We start from the raw sequence: 12122 nt of genomic DNA, 5'->3' as shown, positions 1-12122 counted from the left end.
GAACTTTTACACTATGAGCCTTTAGCTACGCCTGTGCAACCACCAATTACTTGATGAGAATGCACCTTATTGAGTTAACGTGGCGGGCAGTAATAATCCGCATGTGAAGACCTTTAATGCTGTTCCATTGACAAGTATTAGAGCTGCAGATACAATGCTCTCCCCATATTTAGCGGAGTCTGACCTCCATGTCATAACTGCAAGCTCTGATTTTTCATCCCCTTGTGTATCATTTACTCCTGCAGTTAACTAGCAGTCCCATTCTGACAACCTTCGTACGAGGGACCTGGCCTTCTAACCAAAAGAATACAAATTACTCATTGACTTAGCAGGACGTCCAGCACCCCCATACTGTGGGCAGGGTGTAGGGTGAGAGAATTCTGGGTGGGTTGGCCCAGCAGGTAGGAGGATCTCCACAGGTGAGTCTGGGCTCAGGTTACAGGTTTGGGAAGCTGCGCTCCTGTGACAGGTAAAGGTGACAACATTGGTGCTGACGAGAGAACCTGCAGAGAACAAATTCTATTCCTGGTCTAAGGTAAGAATTCTTACTCCGTTACGTCATTTGGCGTCTTCTCCACTTCTGTCCTGTGAAGGGTAGTTAATAAGAAACATCGCCCTTCTCCGGGGAACGTCTCCTCTGCTTGTTCCTGGGAACACAGGAACTTCCATACAACTTCTGGGATAGTTTGTTATTTTTCGGCCAGGTTGCATTTTGTGGCTGCCTCCTATACTTTACTTTAGTGGCTGACATATATATATATAGGTGGAAGGTAGGGAGGCGTATTCCATCAGCCTCCTGGTAATGCTGATTCTAAGACTTCCACCAGAGCGATCAGGAAGGTCTGCTTTGGTTATTAGCATTTTCAGGTTCAGCTAGATATGAAGGGTGTTTCCCTGTGTGACTCCGCACTGAGGCACGTCGAGGAACCACCACCCAACCGCCCCGGGAGACGTATATCGTGCAGCACATCTCTCCCACCATATGTAGGTTGGACGCAGCTGGTGGGCGTTTATAGGACTATATATATAAATATACTGATCTTGTATGATATAACCAAGAAGGATTCCGCGTGGGCCTTGTGGATACATTTCATTGTCGGGACAAGATATTCTGCATTACTAATAGAATATTACTGTATCCATTTCTCAGGTGTTTGTGCAGATTTGGGTCATCTTTGTCGTTTTCTGATATGCTCACATGTATTTTCTGTTGTTGCCTTTCTCCCCATTCTAGTAGTATGTACAACAAAGGTGCAGCTAGGAATGTGTTGGCAGAGCTTGTGCCCATGTGCTGGATGCCAGGGGCAGCACCAATAAGCTACTGTTCCTTGCCTGGGGTATTTAGATACAGGACTAGTGCAGCCAATGCAAACGATGTATATTTATTATACTCATAGGTAGTCCACACCAGAAGAGCTCTGTGAATGAATACTGTACCAGAACCAGGCTCATAACATAAATACAACGTGAACTAACCTCAGTACATACATACAGCACCAGAACCAGGCTTATAACAAATACAACGTGAACTAACCTCAGTACATAAATACAGCGCCAGAATCAATTTCAGCACATAAATACAGCGCCAGAATCAAACTCGTAACATAAGTAAAGCCCCAAAACCCAAGCTCAATAACATAAATTCAGCACAAGAACAGCTCTGTGTATAACTACTGTATCAGAACCAAGCTCAAACCATAAATACAGCACCATGAAAACGCATTACACATATACAGCACCAGTATTCAGTACATATATATTGCAACAGAGCCAAGCACATACATAAATTCAGCACCAGAACCAAGCCCATAACATAATTACAGACCCAGAATCAAGCTAAGAACATAAACATGGTGCCAAAATCAAGCTCATAACTTAAATACAGCACCAGAACCAAGCTCAGTACATAAAAACAGTAGCAGAAACAAGTGATTGTGTTGCAGGGGCTCCAATGAGCTGACAGTGGGGAAAAGATAGAGCCAGAAGGAGGAGGATACATGTAGTACTACAAGTCATTGCCATACAGAGGAAGAAGGTTATGTGACTGGGGGTGATTACCCTCAGTGTACATGTGCTTAGTGCCCCCTCCTACAAGCTGATGGTCAGTACACTGTGTGACTGCACGGGTCACACCTAGCTAAGGCCGGCCATGCATGCAGCAAACTGGCTTACTGATTATAGGCTGTGCTCCACATGGCGGATTTATATTTAAGGAGAACTCTGGGCACAGAGGAGGAAGAAACGGCAGGAAAATGTCAAGATCTCCAGTTATTATCAAAAAGCTCCTTTAGTTTAAAGGGACATTTCCTCTGATGACATTATATTGAGGAGTTGCATCTTAAGCAGTTGTACATTATATAAAGTGTCTGTAAAGTTGGAGGTTCCCTTTAACCAAATGCAGCATACCCTAATACTCCGAATCTCGCTGCTAGTCACGTGTCCTGATACAATCAGAGCTCCTAGAACCCGTCCAGCGTGTACGCCCCGCTCAGCTGAACCTATTTCTGCGCACATTTCCCCTCCTTCTGCCCTTTTTATCCGTGCGCAGTTCTGCGTGACGTTCGTATGCGGTTTGCAGGATGTCCATTTTTTTCTATTCTTATAGACCAGAATGGGCGAGTCTCGTCTGCACATGGGATGAGAATAGCCGCGCTGCCATTATTGTGGACCGTGTGCCTGCGCAAACAACCTCTGGCCGTTTGTAGGGCTTAAACACACGGCCGTGATTTCGGATGGTTTTGCGGGTGTGAAAATGTGATGAAACTCAGCCATTGATTTCAGTGCTTTCGGTTTAAGGTTATGTTTCCCGCACGATATTACTATGGGCAAGAGAAATTGGCCTATCTCTCCGTGTTTTGTTTTTCTCGTGCGTCATAACACGAAGTTTGAACTGTCGAAAAAAGAAGACTTTTAATAGGGTCATGTGCTAATATGCGCTGTAGCGGCCATCTGAAGAAGCCGTAGACCTCGGGCCTCTTCACATGACCGTAGGATAGAACACAATGATTTCACTGGGTTTATTCTCATGAGCGTGGTTTGCGTGCGCATTTTGTGCGTGTGCAAAAAAAGAAGGCCCTGCTCTATTTTCCCATGTATTTGCACACCAAGGCCCCATGGAAGTCAATGGGAGGTGCGCAAATACGTAAAACACGTGAAACACAGCGCAAAACCGAGAAAATAAACAACACGTCTGGAGCTCATTAGGCTAAAAAGCCCTTTAATCCACAGAAGGGGTGTGTCGCGCGTGAACTGGTCCTCCGTGTGCAAAAAGTACCGTACTATTCGCTGACACGCGCGCAAATCAACCTCAACAGCCTCGTTTGTGTGCAAATTGCACTGGGGCGAGAGTTTTTGGGCATAAGGTCGTATAAAACCGCCCTTAGCGCATGTACTAAAAATGCTCTTACGGTAATATCATTTAATACTAGAGGGTCATAGACGGGATTAAAGGGGTCATCCAATCTTTTAACCCCTTAGTGACAAGGCCTATTTGGGCCATAAGGATACTTTTTGGGGGATTTTCATCTCCGCTTTTTAAAAACCATTATTTTAAATTTTTCCGTTGACATGGGCATACACGTTTTTTAGCGTGGCGGGCTTTAGATTTTTATGGGTACCGTCTTTTGGGTACATGTAATGTATTGCAGGGCAGGAAGAGAAAACCATTCTGACTTTTTTTTCAGCGTTAGGCCCCTTGTCCGCGGCAGTGTATTCGCCAGCGGTAAACTGCCGGTGAATCACGCCGGCCGACGCTTTCTGTAACATTGCTATGGAAAGCATAGGCCCCTGTCCACAAATGGAGAATCATTGCAATTCTCTGCTCGCGGCGGGCAATTCGCATCATTGCCCTGATTCTCCATGGTCAGCCTATCTATCAGATAGGGCTGACCACCGGAGATTCGGCGGCGGCTCCTGCTCTCGGAGATCTGTCGTGGGACTTCGCATCGTCCGTGGACGGCCGGCCTTAATCATGCAGCATAAATGACATGATTATTTTTTTTTCTGCGGGTCGGTCGAATTACAGCGCTACTAAAATGTTATGTATTTTAGGTTTTTCCACTTTTGCGCAATAAAACCCCTTTTTACATTATTTTTTGCATTGCTGCATTCAGAGCCCCATAACTTCTTTCATGCATGGGTCTCTGTGAGGGCTTGTGTTTGGGGGACCGGCTGTAGTTATTATTGGTACCATTATGGGGTGCATACAACTTTTTTGATCCCTTTTCGGCCTCATTCACACGAGTGCTGTTTCCGTGCTGTTAGCAGCCCACAGAGCGCATTCTAATAGGAACCTATTGGTTCACATGAGAGAATGTTAGGCGGGCTGAATCAGCCCACCTAACAAAAGATAGAACATGTGAGTGCGAACTTGCATGTCGGCTCCGAGGTACACGCAAACGTGTCCTATCTTTGCTGCGTGCTTTCCATAGGCTCCTATGGGAGCCTTGAAAGCACACAACATGCAAGTAGTTGAAGTAGCCCGGTCACGCGATCTTTACAGCACGATAGTCGTGATCTTTTCTCGCTGCTATAGTGCGTGAAAACGGCGCTCGTGTGAATGAGGTTTTTTGTTTAAACAATTAGGGGAAAATGTGCAAAAAAGGTGTTTTTCTTTACTATTCTTATGTACCTGCTGGAGTTTTGAACCTGCAATGCGATGATTGCACTGATCATACATTGCATTACTTCTGTACTGCAACACATTATTGCTTCTCATAGTGATTGCAGGCCATGCAAAACTGGGACCCCATTGTCTGGTGTCCTGTTGCCATGGCAACCTATTGTGATTACAAAGCGGAGGGCCGATGACATCACAAAGGGCGTGCCCTCCATTTGTGAACCTGTATGCTACAATTGACATTTAGCATGGCATGTAAGGGGTGAACAGCAGGAGGCCAGTTGTCAGTCACAGCCGACTCCCACTGTGGATGGAGCCGTTTTGGTGTTACAGTAAATTTGTCTGGTGGCCCCGTCCCTTCTACTGAGTCCCACCCACTTTTTTGTAAAAGTAGCAAGCACAGTAGAAAATAGGCAAAAAGTCACAAATCCAACTTGTACAAAAATATGCAACTTTTTATGTTTAATTCCCGGGGCTCGGCTCTTCTTAAAGTGCTCCATATTTCTTATAAAAAGCTCTCTTTTTGTTTTACGGTAACCCCTGTTGGTCCTGGTGGGCTAGGGAGAAACAGGGAAAAGCAGGGAGTAGGTGAGACGTCTCCATGCTCTGAATGTCAAGCACCATGCAGTATGCTGAGAGCCGCAGGCATATCACACGCAACGCAATGGATTCCTATGGGACTGAGTCGTACTACATACAGTCTGGGTGCCTCAGTCCTAGAGCAGGGGGACTGAATAGAATACAAGGGGCCCCATAGCAAAGTCAAGGATGGACCCCAAACACTTGGTTGACAACAGCAACAATCAAGCGATGGGCAGTAATGTCACATATAACATAACATGTGATGGCGGAGTCACACACGATGTCGTATGCTGAAGAAATCACTGCCAGTTCCTGCCCTACCAAACACTTAGTATTTATTCCCATGCCCCGCCAGGTGAAAGAAAAGGGTGAAACCTCGATTGTCACACACCTGAACGTCAAATATTTGCCAACATTTCTTTGTATGGAGTTGCTAAAAATGCACTACATATTATGAAGTGTGCCAATACGTAGTGTAGTCCAGGCTGATGTCGAGTTTTAACCCTCCTACAGATTAGGACGGCTCTGAGATTAATTCACATTTTCACTAGGGACTTCATTTACCTGCTCTGTTATGGGACCAGCAAAACAGTATCCCCTGGATGAACTGATCCATCCAATAACAGAACCAAACTGTGCCGAATGGACTCCACTGACTATAATGGGGTGCATTCGGCGCCTGCACCTGTTGGGCATTTTTACCGGTCAAAAAAGTCCTGCAAGCATGACCTTTTGGTTCGGCATTTCATGCCAGATCTGTACTGGAGGCTCTAAGCGGAACCTTCAACTCAGCTGTTAATAGAGTCTGAAAGGAAAAGGACATTACAGTTTTGAATGAACAGAGCTTATCCTTCATCAAACGGCTGTAGCTCCTGGTCTACCAGTGCTACCGACATGCCAAGAATCTTTGCTGTAAAATGCATCAATAGAACCGGGGCTACAGCCGTTTGAAGTGGGGTCGGGAATACTGAATTAGTTTTCACTTCAGTCTGTGTGCAGAGCAGATTGTGTGTGTGTGTGGGGGGGGGGGGGGGGGGGGGAGCAGAGAACAGCTGTGATTCTCTTGTTGGAATAACATGAAGTCTTCTTCATGTTATCCCCTCTCTTATCAGTCAAAAAACACATTTGCTCCCTGATTGTCACATATCGGGATCTTTTTTTTCTTAATGAAGGAATGATTATCATTTAAAAAAATAGTTCAAATGTGAAAAGTGAACAATATCATTGAGTATAAATGTGAGCCAACCATTCACTTTTCATTGATCGTTCACTTTATGCAGGCATTAGAGATGAGCGAGTATACTCGCTAAGGCACATTACTCGAGCGAGTAGTGCCTTAGGCGAGTACCTCCCCGCTCGTCTCTAAAGATTCGGGGGCCGACGCAGGTGACAGGTGAGTTGCGGCGGGGGGCGCGGGGGGAGAGAGAGATCTCCCCTCCATTCCTCCCCGCTCTCCCTCGCCGCTCCCCGACGGCCCCCCGAATCTTAAGAGACCAGCGGGGAGATACTCGGCTAAGGCACTACTCGCTCGAGTAATGTGCCTTAGCAAGTATACTCGCTCATCTCTAGCAGGCATAAAATCCATAGCTGGCGCGTTCACTTATCATCAGTTTAAACAGCACTCGTTATACAACGAATGTGAAAGACTGAACGATTCTCATTTGAACGAGCCAGCGAAGGATCTGCCGGTCTGAACCGGCTGCACGAGAGGAAATAAACTAGCAGTGACGTCACTCGATCGTTTTTTCGTTCAAACGAGAATCAGCTTGTCTAAAAGGACCCAAGAAGATGGGCACTTGCTTATCTCATCTTGTCTCCACACTATTTAACCCCACAGATGCTGCAGTCATTGCTGACCAAAGCATCTGAGTGGTTTTACTGAAGGACTGATGAAAGTTTTTTCCTGTCACACAATTCTTTAAATATTGAACACAAATCTACACATAATTGCTATCGCCACATCCATGACATCTATGACAGGCCGCACTATAACATGTTACATTATGTATCCAGCATTAAAAAAATGACAAAATAATAATTTTATGATCATCTCACTTCCCCAAATCAGGAATAAAAAGTAATAAAAGGTCATATATACCTCAAAGTGGTACTGATAAAAACTACAAGTAATCCTGCAAAAACAAAGCCCTCATACATCTCTATCGACAGAAATATAAAAATGCTCTAGTCCTCGAATGTGGTGGCACAGAAAAATTGGTGCCATCCCAGCTTCAATAGGGCTATTAGGGTTAAAATATCAAACTGAAACATACTAACGCCTACGTGGCCGCCAGGATCCAGTGCTGCAGTCCCACTATGGTCCCAGTAGTTGTTTTGATAGCTGCCATCATAGGAACTTTTTAGCGTCACCACCCGTTCTTGCGGCATCAGAACTCACATTCTGAGTGCCATGAAGACAGGAGTTCAAGAACGTGACGCTGCACCCTCTCATTGACTACAGCGGATACCTGAGATTCTGTGATGGCAGCTATTAAAACAACCACAGGGACCACAGATGGACTACGGTGCTGGATCCCGGTGGTTGCAGAGGGGTAAGTATGTTTCAGTTTGTAATTTTACCCCTACAGCCCAATTGAAGCGTGGTTGTAGTGTAACCGAACAACCCCTTTACTGGGACTTTTACTATTGCTGACCTATTCTCTCTGGATCCCTGAGCCCGCTATCAAAAACAATCATAGAAAACGGCCATTACTTACTGACTGAGGAGGGCATATAGATGCATCCTCTTACCATGCAGGTAGCTGACTACCAAATGAGGGAGCGAATTATACCTGTGAGGGACACCAATGAGACAGCCACTCACACTGCCTCTTAATATAGAGGGGGGGGGGGCTGCTTGGTGTACAATCCCACACAGAGTAGATACAAAGTGGCAGACCTTCTGATACATGTAGTGCACCATGCAGACCAGCAACCTATTAATGACGCCATTATAATTCGGCGGGTTGCCCTGCACTTCCATCAGTGAACCACATTGGTACTGCTACCCTGGGCTCCCCCTGGAGTCTTAATGCCACACTGCATGTGAATGATAGATAATAAATGCAAGGCATTGGTTGGATGTTGGCCAAGATACATGAGCCCACTAACCACTTCACGGTTCCTTGCGTTGTAGCGGGTCCCTACACTAATATAAATACATCACAGAAGGGGAAATATTAAAAAAATTAACATTTCTGTGATTGTTTTTAATTTTTTTTATATTTCCCCTTCTGTGCCCGCTATCAGTGCAGATACCCCGTTTCCCCGAAAATAAGACCTACACTGAAAATAAGCCCTAGCGGCATTACATTAAAAAAAAAAAAATACTTACCTAGCAGGCTCGGTCTGGGTCCTCCTGCTGCTGTCCGGAGCTCCAGCGTGCGTCCTGCAGTGCTTGTTTACCCACAGAAGATCAATTTGTGGTTACAGGATTCATAAATCCCACCTCCAGGAAGCGGTGGATCTGATTGGCTGAGCATCACTCGAGAACCAATCGGTGCAGCGCTCGAGAAGCAATGCCATGCTTGTGAGTGGTTCATCGAGTTTTGCATTGATTGGCTGAGCATTGGTCAGAGAACCAATCACAGCCATCGTGTTGTGGAGGCGGGATTTATGAATTCGCCAATTAATGCCGCGGCTCAGCACGTTAGAGCTCCAGAGAGCAGCGGTGGCCCGAGCCTGCTAGGTAAGTATAATAAGATATCACCTGAATATAAGACCTAGCACCTCTTTTGGGGCAAAAATTAATATGACAGGGTTTTATTTTTGGAAAACACGGTAGCACTGGAAGCCGATAACACTTTCAACATTGCAGCGGCCCGGGCTGGTATTGCAGGTACAGTTCCCATTGAATTCAATGAAATACCAACCCAGGTCGCTGCAGTATTGACAGAGCTATCTGTTTGCAGCGATGCCCGCACTGACGGCAGTCCGGCAAACAGCTGATGGGTGTGGATCACATGGGTTGGACCCCATCAGATCAGTTATTAATGAACTTTCCTGAGGATAGGTCATCAGTAGTAAAGTCATGAAAAACCCCTCAGTAGACCCACGGTCAGGCGAGGACACTCATACGTATTACAGTCACATATACGCTTGTGTGAAACCAGCCGTAATGAGCATTGTCTACAGCAATTATCGATTGATCCCAGCTGCAGCATCTACTGATAACCAGGGAGATCTCATCCGGACACTGCATGCTGCCACAGGAGGTGGACGGGGGATTCTGGGCAGACAGGGATCACCTTACCATGAAGTTTAGACCTGAGTCCTGCGGAGAGTTGGGACAGTTACGTACCCGGCACACAACCGGCACAGCGGGATTATCCACATTTTTTACTTTCTTTTTAATTACTCTTTTAGAAAAATATTAATGAAAATAAAATATAACAGACCGCCCACCTCTGGTGAAAGTGTTAAGGAGGTGGTCTCAGGTGGGATATTGTAAGAATGACGTTGGGAAGCCCTTTGTGACCCGTCGGCTCTGCTCACAGTCATTAGCTAACCATGCGGACATCTGGATAAACTGAGCCGAGGCAACAGATGAAGACGTAGTAGGGAGGCATGGCCACATGCGGTCGCACAGGGTACCAGCTACCAGCCAGTGGGTGGAGGGGGGGGGCACCAGGCAGATGTAGGCTGGGGGCAATGAGTGCCCTAGGTCCTTCTGGCCAGATGAGCTTCCATCAGGTGGCAACGTTTTGTGGTGCTACATAAATCAACGTTCTCGGGCTTTGTCTTTTCTACTCTGATGTTTCAAAGCATTGCTGTTACCCATTGTCACCACCTCAACACAATTGCTCAGTACTGCTACTCTATGTGTGTACTAGGCTTGGTTCTGGTGCTGTATTTATGTTATCAGTTTGGGTCTTGTGCTGAATTTCTGATATGGTGTTGGTTCTGGTGCTGTATTTATGTATGGAGCTTGTTTCTGGTGCTGTGTTTGTCATGAGCTTGGTTCTGGTGCTGTATTTTTTGTACGGCGCTTGGTTTGTGCTGTGTTTATATTATGATCTTGGATTTGGTGCTATATTTATGTTATGAGTTCGGTTCTGACACAGTATTTATTCGCTGAGCTGTTCTGGTATGGGTATGCTGCAATCTTGCTAGTTTTTGCACAAGCAGAAAGTTTTTCTTTGACGTAGAGGAGCCAAAACCTCAAGTGCCATCTAACCTAGGGCCAGCACTGTATAGAGGTTTCCTGGTCTCAGTGTTACTTTAAGCTACTGTAGCAATTGGTGGCATCATGATAGTCGGGCCCCTTGCTGATTGGACACTGATTCAACTAATAGGCCATTTGTGTCTTTCTTGCGACAACCCCTTTAAGTTTCTAGCCCTGCCACGGGACAACAGGATATGGGTCCTAGAGAGGAAACAATGAAAACTAACCCTACAAAGTCTAATATCAGTCATTAGACAATGAAATGTATCACACGGCATGACACAAAGACCTGAAGTCCTGTGGTGCCTGTTGTCTGTGAAGACAAGAAAAAAGCAACTTTGTAAAGCATATATGAAGGAATTTTAGCGGCACCAAAATAAATAAATCACACCTAAAAATATAGGACATGAGTGACTGAAATTCTCTGCTGCGTGAAAAAATACTGTGTTTCCCTGAAAATAAGACCAACCCCAATAATAAGCCCTACTCTGATCTTTTTTTTGAGGGGGGAGTGGAAGCTGGGGGAGGGGATTTAAATATAACTCCTCTCCTGAAAATAAGCCCTAGCTACCCTACATGAAAAAAAAAAACAGTACACACCTAGCAGGCGCCATTCGGGTCCCTCTCGCTGCTCTCCAGTGCTCCAGTAGTCTTCCGTGTAGTCCTCAGTGCTGAGAGAGCATTCTCTTCCTAATAACGGGTCTTGAATACTCCACCTCCAGCAAGAGATCTTTGTACTGCACTGATTGTAATGAGGGGAAATGGCCGGGATCGATGAAAAACACGTTCTGAGAGTTCTCTGAATGTTCGCAAAGTCTTACCGACTTAGGGCTTTTTCAGACAAGCGTATACCGACCGGTGTTTTCACGACCAGCTGATGCACGGACTCGGCTTATGCCGTTGGGTGGGGGAAGACAGCTAAGTTCTGCTAAGCTGTCTTCCCCCTTCCCTCCCCGGTTCACCTCCTTTTTCCTCCCCTCCAGCTGTTTGCAATGAGGGGAAAGGGTGCGGGAGGGGGTGGGGCATACACCATGCTCTGCCCCCTCCCATTGCAAACATTGGCAAGGGGTGGAGAGGAGAAGGGGGAGAGAGTTTAGCAGTCATGCTACTAAACTCCCTCCCACCTCCCTTCTCCGGCTGCTGTCATTGGTTCCCATAGGAGTCTATGGCAGCGACCGCCGTATTCCGGGCACAAAGATAATTCCACGACTATCTTTCCTGCCCGACGTAAAAGTGCTTTCATGCTGCGGGAATACGCCTGTGTGATCTGATACATTGGAATCCAATGCATCAGATAGTAGCGTATATCGGCCGACCGTGAAAACGCCGTCCGATATACACTCATGTGAATAAGCCCTTAGAATCAGACGAACGATCGCAAGTACAATAGTTCCGCCCCATCGGCTGCCTGTACATCCGCCTGGTCACACAGCGAGATGTATCGCCGATCCCAAGCATCTTACTGCTCACTGAGCCTCGCGTCACACAAATGGATCTGCAAAGCGTTTTCCACACGCAAAATCAGCGCACGCAATGAAAATACAAGTCTGCATTGTGGACCCGCAATTCGTTCACGCAAAAGCACATATGGAACTAATTAAGTTAATTGCCCATTTCAATGAATGGGAGCGTGGTTGTGTGCTAAAAGTACATTTTTTGGCCCAAAATGCAGCGGACAGACGTCGGCTGAGAGATGTTTGACCAGTGGTTTTTTGTATTGGTTTTTCTAATCTCATATACAACCCCAATCAGTGGCGG

At 46.0% G+C, this 12122-nt stretch overlaps 1 protein-coding gene across 1 annotated transcript in view; it reads left to right on the top strand.

The window, feature by feature from the left end:
- Positions 1–402: 402 nt before the first annotated feature.
- Positions 403–12122, top strand: part of VILL (villin like) — a 97268-nt gene continuing 85548 nt past the window's right edge. Inside the window, exon 1 of the mRNA XM_066585445.1 lies at positions 403–535. The gene's annotated coding sequence lies outside the window, so the exon portion shown is untranslated. The remainder of the gene's footprint in view (positions 536–12122) is intronic.

The sequence above is a fragment of the Eleutherodactylus coqui genome, chromosome 12 (genome assembly GCF_035609145.1).
Source record: "Eleutherodactylus coqui strain aEleCoq1 chromosome 12, aEleCoq1.hap1, whole genome shotgun sequence".
NCBI lineage: Eukaryota > Metazoa > Chordata > Amphibia > Anura > Eleutherodactylidae > Eleutherodactylus > Eleutherodactylus coqui.
Note: the sequence above shows the minus strand (reverse complement) of the source record. Positions and strands in the feature narration are given on the sequence as shown.